We start from the raw sequence: 12,242 nt of genomic DNA on the forward strand, positions 1-12,242 counted from the left end.
CGGGCTGCGAGCGCCGAGCCCCGCTCCGGTCCCGTTCCGACCCCGAGTGCCGGCTCTCCCCGCTTCTCCCCTGTCTGGGAGCCGCCCGCCGGGCAGTACCGGAGGGCGGGGGGCGCCGGCGGGGACTGGGGCCGCCCCCCGGCGAGGCGGCGGAGCGGCCACGCCGCCGCTTTCGGGGGATTCTCCGAGAGGAGAGAGCAGGGCGGCTCCGGGAGGGGGAACCCCCCTCGGCCCGGCTATTCGCGTCCCCGGCGTCGCTCCTCCTCCTGGCGCTGATGTCAGCCGCGGGGAGGGCCGGCTGGCAGCGGCAGAGCGGGGCGCGGGCGGCCGCGGCAGAGCCGAGCCGGAGCCGCTGCCGCCGCCGCCGGGACAGCGCGGGCTCCGGGGCGCCGCCGGCAGCGCAGCCCGCGCCCCCAGGGCCAGCCGGGCCAGCACCGGGACAGCCACGCCGGGGCCGGGCGAGCGCCCAGCGGCGGGGGCTGCCCCGCGGGGGGACCCGGCGCTCCGGTGTCCGCAATCGCCCGGCGAGGGAAGGGCTGCCGGGCTGCGCTGCGGAGCCGCACCGAGTTCAGAGTCTCTCCGCGCAACTTGGGTTACGCGGCCGGACCTCTGCGGACTGGTGCTGGGCTTCCAGAGCGCGATTGCCTTTCCGTCGTCTCGCGGCTGCAAAAGCAGATAATTGACTAAATCCAACAGAAATAAAACAAACTCAGGCTACCTAAAAGTTAGGATACCTTTTTTCCCCCCTCCCCGTTTCTTTTACAATTTTATTCCCTATGTGGAAGTCGTGTGTGATTCGCGCTCGGCACACTGCATGGGAAGAAGCGGCTGGTGCTTTGGATCGAGGATTTGCTATTGCAAAGCGGTCTAACTTCCATGCAGTGGGGCAGCCTTCGCTACTCTGAACGCCTTGATGATGTGCTGAGGAGCCCATGTAGATTGGCATCTTGTGCAGAGAAGGCACTTAAGGTAAGAAGGGGGCTTGGGGAAAAGGGGGATTTTTGTATGCTTTTATGTGATATCTTTTGTCCAGCATCCCTCCCCCCCCCCCCCCCCCCCCCCCATGGAAGCAGAGCCTCAGCGGCTCATCCAGAGCAGGATGGATAGGCTGCAACCGATCAAGTAAAATGAAAGTCTGCTCCTGTGAAAAGTGCACGGAGCTCACAAGTGATTGCAAAAGCTGTATTTATTTTTAGTCTGGTAGCACAGCACGGCGAGGATGTGTGCTCACGGCGCGGACAGTGAGCAACTCGCCTAGCTCAGGAATGAGGAGATCCACGGGCTCAGTCTCCGATGGGCAGTTTGCATTGGCTGCTGCATTTTGTTGAATGTGTACCCCCCGCTACCTCCCTAGAGCATCCCATCAGCCTGTTTGATTTGTTGTTTTTTGCAGATATAGTGCCTACTATTAATGAGAGGGGGTGAGGGATGCGAAAAAAAATAAAACAAAAAACCCCATATGGAACATTTTATTGATGTGATCATAATCCTGTAATGGAGATTGCATTAAATGAGGATTGCATCAAAATGCCAGGCTGCTGTAGAGAGCAGAGAAAGCAAAAACTATGCTGGATTGTAAATGAAGTTCTTTGATTGAAGGATTGTCTTGAACCATGAAGGGATGTCTGTGAGCTTAAAGTTGCTGTGTATGTGGAGTACTGGAATGGGATGAAAACCAGATGAAGCTGAAATGTGTTTTAATTGACTCAGGCTCTGGATACAGTTAGAATTGGGTAGAGGCATTGCAGTGATGCCCAGTGAATTCTTGGTTTCAGCTATGGAGACCGCAGAAAGGCAAGGAGAGAGCAGAATACAGAAAGACAAGGATAGAATGTGATCATTGGGGAAGGGAAGGATGGTTTGTGACTTTTGCCACCGTGGTGCAGATCTTGCAGCCTGCTGGCTGCAGGCAGAAGCCTTGCTGGCAATGTGGAAGGCAAAGGATTTATCTCTTTACTCTCCTTTTGCAGCCTGGGTGTAGTTGCCTGTAAAGTAGCTGCGAGGTCCATGGCAAGAGGCAAGCAGGGACCTATTTGCCCTTCTCGGACACTGAAGGAAACTGAGGTTGGGAGAGATGCAGTCGGCTCAGCTGATCCTGCCTTTTTGAGCTTGAGTTGATAATACATTTTGAGTAATTGTTGCTGTTTATCTCAATCGGCAGAGGAGGGAAGAAGAGATGTTCAAGTTTATTGAACCAAAGCAGAGCTGAGGACAGTAGATACTATCAGCTCACCCTTGCATTCTTTTTGTGCTCAGTTGTATTCTGGCGTAGGGAACTGAGCCACAAAGAGCACCTTCTTCAAGCCCTACTGAAAGGAAGCCTAAAGACAACAAAAAGATTAAGTGAAAGATAAATTGTAACTTTTTGCTTGTCTGCAGTGGAAGTAGCTTTGATCTGCCAGATTGCACAGGTCAAAAGAGGTAAGATAAGGAACAAAGATATTTATTTATTTATTTATTTACTCACATTCCCACACACACAAACAAAGTTGGCGTGCGGAGAAACATCCCAGAGCGCGGATGCACCATGGCTGGGCACCACCTAAGAAACTGACATAAACAGCAGAGAAATTCCTGTAAGAATCCTCAACAGTCCCTATCTGTAACTGCAAAAGAGTTGGTTAAATGCTAATTTGCAAACCGACCCTGAAGAGCTGATGTTCTCAGAAGGAATTTGTTTTCCCATTTGTGTACAGAATCTCAGGTAACATCTCCAGAACTCAGTCTCTCTCTTGCTCTGTTTTTGGCATAAAGTTGAGACGGAAACACTTATTTTAAATAAAATGAAGAAAAGCAGTATAAGCATGTTGAATTCCTCTTAAGCATTTTATTTTGGCAAAAGGCAACTTTTTGTGGATTGTAAGAGATAGGTTTAGAATATTCATGGCTTAACTCCAGGGAGCTTAGTGTTAGCTCAGTAGGCAGAAGGTTCTTTCTCTAAAGAGGTATCTGGAAAAGGCATGTTTAAATTTCAAGCCATATTCAGTAGAGACTGTTGGTTTCCACATTTTAAAATCATTTTTTTATGCCTCTTAGGGGAATGATGCTTAATCTGGGCAATAAAGCAAGTATTCCTAGCTTGCTTTTTTAATGGAAAGAGTGTGCTCCAACTGTACTTCTGTATGTCCAATACTCCAGATTTTACTCTATTTTTTATCAAATAACAGCTGTGGAAGAAATTTTGTCCTTTGAAACCATGGTTATCCATGCAGATCTTGGTGTGTATTTTTGCTAGAGAAGAACTCTACTTCATGGCTGCATTGTTCATTCTTGAAGCATTTTTTTAAATGTGAGCCTCTCTATAGTTAAAGGATAATTTATATTCAGTGTAGTACTGTCTGCACAGTGGAATTGGCTTTATACATCACAGCCTCTGCAAAAAAAAGAGATCAAAGATCTGAACCTGTGGTCCTGTATTGCATTTGTATTCTAGGTGGACTTGAGTAATCTCACAGTGGAGCCATTCACGCTCCCACAGTTAGGAGTGTGTCAGCCTTTCCATTAAAACACCCATTTGCTTAGGAATTTAATAGCTGGTTTTAGGGACTGGCTCCAAGCTTAAATTGGAACATTCATACAGTCAAAAGAAAAAACAGATATCCAAAACAATGAAGTCCAATAGCATTTGGTACTGTTGAGTTTATGGAAAGCTTAGCAGGAAACAACACCTGTATGAAAAATTGAGAGGTTAAAAGAGGAAGAAAACCTGGAAAACCTTTCAAAAGGCCCTTTTGGATCCAGGTGAGTGTTTCTACCTGAATTTGAAAGGACCCTGCGGTTGTTAAACACTCAATAGGACGTTTTTGAAGGAGGACAGCACTGGCTCCAAGCAGGAATTAGTCAGATCTCAGTTCAGTTTCACACCCTGTCAGAACTGATGCCTTTGGCAGTCATCCAGGTAGTTCTTTGGAGGGTTAAGTTGCAAGAACAATAAACCCCAAACCTTGCATTGTAACCCATGAAGTTTTCCTTTCAATGAGCCAAAGAGAACCTTTCACTTTTGAATAGTGCTGCTTGTCTGACCCAGGTGTTGGAAGCCTTTGGGGGATGCTGCTGCTAGCTCTCACTTGCCAGGTTGCTCACCTGAAACAGCCAGCCCGGTAATCCTGCTTCCCTTCAGCTGACTGCCAGCGGGGACAACGGCAGAGCCCTTTTGTCTAAAGCATCCCAAAGCCTTTTCCTGGGATTACAAATACAAGTGGATCCAGGAGTGCAGTTGTTCATGCTGTGTAATGCCAGTGTTCAAGATGCAGCTTCCTGTATTCCAAGTATTTTGGACTGGATGAAATAAACGAGTATTGTTTGCCATTTACATAAAAATTCTTAAGGGAGATTAATATTCTTCTGTCCCAATTACCTCTTTCTGCAAAGAGTTTGCTGAGGAAATTTGTGGCAGTTGTCTTTCTTTTGTGAAGTAGCAGTGACCAAATATGTCTTGGGTCTTTGAAAACTCATCCTCCTTACAGATACACAGGAGGGTAGTGTGATGTCAGGAGAAGTTAATGTGAAAATTAAAATACAGATGAAGAACACTGTGGGATTTAATCTGTGGACACAATCAAATCATGGTAGTTTTAACAGTAAGTAAGAAACTGTGTCACAATTAAGTATTCTTTTCCTTTGAAGTCTGTTGTCATTGTCTTTGATGAAATCCTGTTGGAAATTATTTCTGACACACTTCAAAAATATATGATTTCCCATAGATTGTGCAAGATTTAGCCTTCCTGATCCAACATGGCCTGAGCCAAATCTTCTTGCAATCTGTGAAAAAATCCCGAGTGGAGCAGAGCCTTCCATAACTGCTTTTTTGCCTTACATTATGAATATACTTTAACTTCTGCCAGTCCTTCAGGAGTTCTGCATGTCCATGTGGTATTGAAAGCATTGCTGTGGAGCAGTTTTGCTTGCAGGGGTGGCAGAACTCAGCAGTTTAGCAGCAAATGCTTTACTACCTTTTCAAGGAAGCTCTTTTTAAATGATGGTTGTTTTCTTTAATTTAAGTTGCAAAGGGAACCTAAGTAACCACATCATCAAAGAGCCAAATGCGTTGTTAGAGAGACAGATTAATGATGAATTCACTGGAGACTTCCAAATTCAATAGTGAAATTACAAGCAGAGGTGCCCACTGTCTTTAAAAGCCATTGCTGGGGGGTTTAATGTGGCAGTTCCCTTGCTCAGAAACTTCTGCTCTGTCTTCCTGCCAAGGGAACATCTTGCCTTGTGTTCTACTTTGATGTGATTTGGTTGTTGTGGGGAAGATTTTCTTCCTCCAAGCCGGTCTAGAAATAAGATGTCACCGGTGATGTAGTCTGTTTGCATATCAGTGTTTATCTGTTACATCCTTAAGGACATAGTTTTATTATTGTTGTAGGAATTTAATTAGTAATTATGCACGCTCGATGCTGTCTACTGAAGTAGCAGGAAATACATGCTGAAGGGGAAAAAACCAAGTATAAGTTTATAATGCTTATGCACAGCATATTTCATTTAACCAACTGTGCCATCTTGTTAAATAAATAAATGTTTATGTATGGAAATGTATGATCTGCTGGATACGTGCTCTCACACGTGGGCACACTGCAGCCACATGCACTCATGTTTCCAGCTGTAGTCCCTGGCACAAGACGCAGGCATGCCCACCCCAAGGAAGGTATGAAATGCTTGGGGGATGACTGAACTGCATCAAATGGAGCATAGGGAACAGTTATAAAAAAGCCACTGTCTCCCTCCAGCCTGAAACTCAGATTTCAGTAGGTCACTTTTTTTAAATAATCCTCCTGACAAAGGAGGTTTCATGATTGAGTTTCATCTCTGCTAATGGAAGGAATCATTTAAACCATCTTTAGTCATTTGTGCAGGTTCTGTGATTGCTTTTGCAGTTATAAAAGTTTGTATCTTCCTGTCTCCTGACGGGTGTGGAGCTGTGTGTCCTGACAGGCACACAGCTACCAGGATCTTTGGTTTTCCATGGGTGTGATGGTATTTTTCTCCCTGAAATGGAGCATAGCTTCAGCAGGAGGCATCATGTCAAGGTGCAGGTTGGATTCACAAGCTGGAAAGAGATTTTCCTAGGACTTGTGGGATGTTTCTGATGAAAGACCAAGACTTGTTAAATAGCCAAAGAGAGTGCCATAGCATTCCCTAAAGAAAAGTGCAGAGGAACTCTAGTGGTTGGAAATTCCATTGAGTGGTGACTTTTAGAGAACTGTAACATACATACGTAACTCTGAACTCAAATGATTTAGGGCCTCAGAGTAGTAGTTTGTTTAGATTATAGCTGCTGTCAGTAATTTATAAATATATGTAGGATCCAGGGATGAAACTAAAGCTATCATTAAAGGGAGTAATGGCTTCACTCTGTCAGCCATTTAATTGACCCTTGGAAAATGTACGTGGCAATGTGTTGTAAATCAAAATCAGGAGTGCAGTGCAACACGGTAATAATTTTGGGGATGGAAATTGGGAAAAGAATACGCAAAATTCGTTTTCTGTTCATCTTCCTACCTTGTCCTCACTTTCCAGAAGGCTTTCCAGAAGGAATGGATTCCAGTGAAGAGTTTTGAAATAGTTTCTGGTAATTAGGACTGTACTCCAGGAGATCAGTGCAGAGCTTGTCAGCTGAGTGTGCATCCAGAGATCTCTGTTGAAAATTCGTGTTCAGGAGACCTGTAATTTAATGACTTATTGAAGAAAATGTGATATATAAAGTAAATCAAGAGTTTTGCTCTCCTATCTTGTTACAGAGGTCTCGTCCTCTGACCAAGGGGAAGCTCAATTGGCAGTTATTACTTCTTTATCTGCTATGATTCCACCAGAAACTTCAGGGGAAAAAAAAAACCATACACTTCTACATGTGCAATTGTTTATGGCATTAGTGAAACCTGAGGAGTGAAAGTTACAGAAGGGTCCTTTCATTCTGGGAAATAAGTGTATTGTATGTAATCAATCTGGAATAATGATGACTAGAAAAGTAGAACTATCATGACATTTTTTGTATTTATGTATTCCCCCACCCATATATAAACCCTTTAAATATATCTAGGAGAGCTCCATGAACCACACTTTCTTAGCAAGAAACTCCTTTAAAACCCCTCTTTAAACAGTTACAGAATTGCTGGCCATCAGTTACAGTTATTTGTTTTTTGACAACATGCTCATTCAAATATCAGGTTGTATCTTACACAGTTTAGATTTATCCACATAGAGAAAAAAAACATTTTCATGAACTGGGAGTACCCTAAAGCAGAATGCAAAGTATGTTTGAGATCAGTTCACAGAACATTAACTGGAGGTGTTTCAAGCTAGAAAGGGTGAGAAAAAAGACACTTGGCATATCATTAAAAAAAAAAAAAAAAAAAAAGAAAAAAGTTGACCACTTTAAAAAAGTCAGAAATCAAAGACTTGAATGCTTTCAAAGAAATGTCTCACTTGTGTCTGTGGTCAGAAGCTGTTGTGTTGTAGCTGAGGAATGAGGTGGGATGTGCTGAGGGCAGGCAGCCCTGTGAGCAGTGAGCCCTTCTGGCTGTGTCTGGGCTGAGCCATCGGCGGCTCTGAGCAACCTGAGCTTGTGTGCAGGAGGGAGAGGTCCCTGGTGCCTGAACACCAGGGGCTCTCTGCGGAGTTTTGAGTGTTTTAATGGAACCACTTAAAAATCCCTGCTTTCTTCCATCCCTGAAAACAAGGTAAATTGAGTTTACTCCTGCTCGCTCTTTCTCACCTTCTAAATTTGACTCAACTGTCTTTGAAATAAATTTCTTATTTGAAGCTGAAAAGTTGATGTTTTGATGGTTGAGGGCCAATTATTTCTTATTTAACATTCTGTGTTTTGTGGCTCATCAAATGGTTAAGCACCAACCAGTCAGTCCAGGTAACGCAGTGGAACCCTCAGCACTGGAAAAAGACATGGTTATATATAGGATAATCACACTAAACAAAAAATACACAAAAAAAAGATTCTCTCTACTTTCTATTAATCTAAAATTAGACAGCAAACAGAAGTTAAAACACTGAAAGAAGTTTATAAACAGGAAAAGAACTGGCTGAAATTTACCTGAATTTATGATGAAAATAATTTACTTTTATTCATAAAATCATAGATTTCTTGTAGAATAGTGGGTTAAATCTGAAATCCATTGTATTACCCATTATGTTGAAGAATAAGGTAAATGTGCTGGTAATTTTTTTATGCTAGGACAGTATTTTTGTGATTGTATTGCCTTCCACAGCTCACATTGAGTAGGAGGTTCCTGACAATATGAATGGAGTTTGACTCCAATTCCGTGATTGAGTAGTGCTCTTAGGAATCACTGGGTAGGGAACTTTTAAAATACAAAAATAAATCTTAATTAAGCAAGTGTTATTGCTCTTTGGGGCTGCTTAACATCATATGCTGGGTCAGCTGTCCCGTAGCTTCTTCCTTTTGCTATTTTTTATCTTGCAGGTTTCGGGCTTTGGTCATTGTTCAGCATCAGTGGGAAGACATAAACCCCAGAATATTTGCCTGTTAAGTTTGATGAAAACTTTATCTGGCTCCATTAAAATGCCATTTGCTATGAGTCCCCTTAATGTCAGTGTTTGTGCTTTTGTTGTAGTGCACTTAACAAGAAAAGAGCATTTCAAAAGTAATGTCTGATCCAAAATTGTGCAACATGCCTCTGCAAAAAATGTGGAGAGTCTCAGTTCCTCACATGTAATTCATTTTTCTGGTACAGTACTTTTAGGCTCTATTGTATTATAAATACTAAAAAAAAAACATTGAAAGGAATAGTTGTAAAAGGGTTTAGAGTAAGTGATTTAGAAGAGGCTGGCAGGTGGTAGTGTGGCTACTGCAGGATTAACTGAATTCTGGAAATGCAGTCACTTCAGAGTATTGGATCTGTGTCTTGATTCAGTCATTACTGAAGCAGAAATGACTTTGCTGATCTGCTGAACTGCGAGACACTGGTTGATGGAGATACTAAGCAGCCAACAGAAATTGCTTTCTAAAAATTTGGGATGCTCCAGTGATTAAAGGGAGAACTTGGTCAGGACACCTCTTTAACTGCTGTGTAGGTGGTTACATGTACATATGAAACTTATGTAAAACCCTGGCACTACAAATAGGTCTTTTGGAAACCTCTAAGGGAAGTGAAGTGGAAATGATGAAATTTCAAGATGCTTTTGGAAACAGCTTCAGTGCGTTACTATGGTAGTAAAATACCTGTTGATGAGCCTCACAAAAGTTAGTTGTGCTCAGATATTTCTCAGTCTGAGGGCTGAGGGAATTAACGTTTTTAACAGACTGTTTTGTGATGCATAAGACCAGTTTTAGGATGATAGCCATCATTTTGTGAGCCTCATTTATGGCAGATTTTCCTCCTTTCCTTTTCTTTTTTGATACTCTCTGACTGATGCAGTTTTTACAACCTCAGCCACAACAGTTTTGGAGGGAGAAATGTCAAATCCTTTGTGGGTTGGCAACAGCTGCTTTCTTTCTCAGCTTTTGAAGGTCCTACTCAGTTTTGGGAAGGACTCTGGAAATGGGAGCCCTGTTTGGAGTCCCATATTTCCATCAAAATGAAGAGTTTCCTGCTGTCCTTGATATGAGTGTGATTTTAGGCTGAGTTCTACATGCTAATTTGCACTAGATCCTTTGCCATTTTATGTTTCCTGAATGTAAAAACTCTATTCACTGAGTTTCCTGGTGATTGGAAGTGCTGCAAGCACATTGAGTAATCTTGGTAGTAAACCAAAAGAAATACTTGAAGCAGATTCTCCTTTTTGCTCCCTACAAAAATGTTCACTTAATATACAGAAGTATCCTTGGAAATGTTCAAAGCTTGACCCAAGGCCCTGAGCAGCCTGATGTAACTCAGAAGCTCGGAGCAGGTTTGGCTAGACAGATTCTCTAGAGGTCTTCCAGTCTGAACTTCCCTGTGGTTCTATAAAAAGACATGGACTCCTCTATGTAGGTCACTGCTTTTTGCCTTGTCTCAACTGTGATTTTTCGCTCAAATTCAGGAGCTTGCTCTGTCCTTGCTGTTCTGGTTGTTCAGGTGGTGGAGAGGAGAGGGGCAGGACAGGAAGAGGAACCAGCTAGTGAGCAGAGAGCTGTTATTTTTGGGTTGGATCTCAGCACTGGTTGCTATTCCTGACTCACAATGTGCTATTTGGTGTAATTTTGGAGGCCTCCTTCAGCTGAGGTTATAGAGACAAGGCTGCCTTCAACAAGTCATCTCTTCACTTTGTGCAGGGCCCTTCTGAATATAGGTTGAAGCACTGCTTTTGATCTATAAAATTCTTTTTGGTTTCCTTTCTCTTTCCAAGGAAACCCTGCTGTTCGTTTTTGTTCTTCTTTAAAGGCCAACTGGAAAGCAGAAGCCTCAGCTTTATTAACAGAGCTGAGGGCAAGAGAACCTGAGACTGCTTCTTTTCCCTTAGCCCTACAAAACTGAAGTTAGTTGACATTCAGAGCTGTAAGACAAACTTGTTAATTCAGTTTTTCCTGAGGGTTTTCTGGGGTGGACACATTAGCTGGAGTGTAATTTTGTTTGTATTTGTGAAGAGTGTTCTGCTGATGCTTCATGTTGATGGTTTATTGCTCTTGACTACAAGAGTGACTGGAGGTTGATTGGCAGATTCCCTACAGAAAAATGCAAGAAATGCAGTTTCTAGAGAGGGACTTAACAGTGTGTGACTGTGAGGATATGAGAATAAAATCAGTTTGAGAATAGACAATGCTTTTGTGGGCAGAAATTAAAGTCCTTTGGTTAAATATAATAAAAGATTCCTACAAATGAGACCGAGGATCATACAAATTCTCTAAGAACGATATTTATGGTTTTATTTGTTGTTTTATCATTGAATTATTTGTCAAAACAGGCAGTCAAACAAAATTGTTCGCTGGAAAGCAACGATGAAGGTGCATGAATGTAAACAAGCATTCCATGATTTTTGTTGTTTAAGCTTCATTTCTTGTACTTTCACTTACTTCCCATCCTGTCTGTCTAACATGATGTCATTGGTTTTGTTTTTTTTTTTTTTTGGTACATCTAAAAGGATCATAATACTGCCTATTCTAAATTTAGCTGAAATTTAGATTAAAAATTACTTCCGTGGCTTTGTGTTGGTTTATTTGGGCCAATTTTCACTGAAAGCTCAGCAGAATACTGCAAGTACTCATTCAGTATTTTTCATCCTTGACTCTTGCTGTACCATTTTGTTTCTGCTGTCTGCAAAAAAACATTTTCCCTTAAAAAATACTTGGGTGTTACTAAATATTTCCATAAATGTCTGCTGCATGCAGTTGGTTGGACATTCAGCATAGTTGTTCCACAATTCTGGACTGTTTCCTTCAGATTCCATTGATGAAAGCTGCTTATCCTAATTATTTGTTTATCTTAATGAACGTGTGGTAAAGGCTGTATTGCATTTATACCATTAGACACTCTCAGCCTGATATTTTCAGAACCCTGCAGATGTGGATTTTAAATAAATGAAAAGAGCAGATGGCGTACAGGGAAATCTTTGGTAGGCCAAGAAGCTAAATCAAAGTTTCCCTGAGTTCCAGGAGGTACTTTATGTAGGGACTGCTTTTCCATTACTAGAAAATTTAATAATAAAGTGTTGATCTACAAAATGTTGTAGAACCTCCTAAATATGCAGAATATTCTTTAGGGAAAACCTGAGCCGTAGCAGGAGATCTGCACCGTGCCCTCTGCTTTTTAGAGTGTACTTTAACGTGGGGCTGAGGCTTGCTTTGAGACAATCAACCCTGATGGTGCTGAATATAAAAAATGTCAATATAATTAGTCATCTCCAGCAGAAAATAATTTTTTCCCATTTTTTCCCTGTGTGGAGGAGGGGATGAACTGGTTTTCAGTTACTCTTTATCATTTCGGTTTCTATTTTTGCCGCCGACTGGGAACATTTACCAATTATTTTATTCCATCTTGTATTTAGAGATGGGCTATCTTATGAGATAAAGATTTAGAACTGAAATGCCCTGGTGAACCAGAATAAACTGATGGTAATTCAGCAAAAGCTGCTCCTTGTCTGATGGTCAGGAATAGGACACAGAGCTGTCCATGGTCAGCTTTGGGTCCAAAGTGAGCTCTTACACCACTCCAGTCCCAGTCCACACTCTCTTAGTTAACACATTGCAAGTGCTCATTGTAGAAACTTTGTATTAAATGTTCTGGGTGAGGTACATATATATGGACTGTTTCTGTTTTGTTTTGCATTGGTGCAACTGCAGTAAAAGT

The 12,242-nt window shown here is 42.3% G+C and overlaps 1 protein-coding gene across 3 annotated transcripts in view; it reads left to right on the plus strand.

The window, feature by feature from the left end:
- The first annotated feature begins 460 nt into the window (after window positions 1–460).
- PCDH11X (protocadherin 11 X-linked) overlaps window positions 461–12,242 on the plus strand; it is a 429,468-nt gene continuing 417,686 nt past the window's right edge. For 2 of the 3 annotated variants that reach the window (XM_059859187.1, XM_059859188.1), the window contains exon 1: window positions 461–969. The gene's annotated coding sequence lies outside the window, so the exon portion shown is untranslated. The remainder of the gene's footprint in view (window positions 970–12,242) is intronic. The other variant, XM_059859189.1, reaches the window with a different exon arrangement.

Source organism: Haemorhous mexicanus, chromosome 14 (assembly GCF_027477595.1).
Source record: "Haemorhous mexicanus isolate bHaeMex1 chromosome 14, bHaeMex1.pri, whole genome shotgun sequence".
NCBI classification, from domain to species: Eukaryota; Metazoa; Chordata; class Aves; order Passeriformes; family Fringillidae; genus Haemorhous; species Haemorhous mexicanus.